General features: G+C 50.4%; 1 pseudogene; it reads right to left on the bottom strand.

Annotated features, from left to right (window-relative positions):
* LOC107737958 (kinesin-like protein KIF1C) overlaps positions 1-1,063 on the bottom strand; it is a 29,470-nt pseudogene that overhangs the window by 15,422 nt on the left and 12,985 nt on the right.

Below are 1,063 nucleotides of genomic sequence, written 5' to 3'. Positions count from 1 at the left end.
GTGTGAGTGTGAGTGTGTGTGTGCGTGTGTGTGTGTGTCTCTCCTCCTCTCCATCTCCAGCTTGATGTCGATGCCCTGTTTCTCCAGCAGCTCTCTCTGAGCGTAGTTCCAGTCGGCCGGCTCTCCCTGATGCTCCACACAGCTGCTGCGCTCACGCTCCAGACGAGCCTGCTCCGGGTGATTGAACCGGAACACGTGGCTCTTGCCCATCACGATGCGGTTGCCTGCGTCACGAGAGGTCCAGCTCAGGGTCATGTGATCACAAGGACGGCGGGTTCACGCTCATTCGAACACACTCACCCTGTTTGAGCAGCACACACTCGGTGATCTGCTTCCCGTTCACGTACGTCTCCGCTCCCTCCAGCGGCTCCAGAGTCACGGCCACTGCGCACACACAGGAAGTGATGTCATCACGGTGTACACGGTATGCTAATGAGGAGGGCGGGGCTCCTCAGAGCTCACAGCTGATTGAAGAAGACTCCGCCTCCTGTAGGCCCCGCCCACAGCGGCTCAAACTGCACTTATGAATCATCTGATTGTTGCTTTGTGTCGACCAAATTCAAAATAAACAGGAAATAATCAAATGAGATGAAGCAGCTTTCTTTGGTCAGGGACTGATGTACATGCAAATAGCGCCACTTATACGTTTACTGTGATTTTAAATGAGTTCGGTGTGATGAAAGACAACCTGCTACTTAACTTACCAATGCAAATGTACTGATTCACATCATGCCAATGAAGCACATGAACACAGAGAAACTCACAGACGACACACAGACTGATTGTATGTGGTGAAATAGGAAAATACATGACATGTATAAATGTATGAGAGTGTGATCGCAACAGGAGGAGGAGGAGGAGGATGAGTGCTGAGGAAGGACAGATGAAGGAGCTCGTGATTGATTTACAGATGATACCTGTGTCAAATCCCAGCAACTGTTCCACCGACAGAGAGAAAACCAGCACAGTACATGAGTGTACACTCACACACATACACTCTCACACTCACACACTCACACATACTCTCACACTCACACTCACACACACACACTCACACTCACAC

This window comes from Sinocyclocheilus rhinocerous, unplaced genomic scaffold (genome assembly GCF_001515625.1).
Source record: "Sinocyclocheilus rhinocerous isolate Xijiao unplaced genomic scaffold, SAMN03320098_v1.1 scaffold404, whole genome shotgun sequence".
Lineage (NCBI taxonomy): Eukaryota > Metazoa > Chordata > Actinopteri > Cypriniformes > Cyprinidae > Sinocyclocheilus > Sinocyclocheilus rhinocerous.
This window is presented reverse-complemented; position numbering and strand designations above follow the sequence as displayed.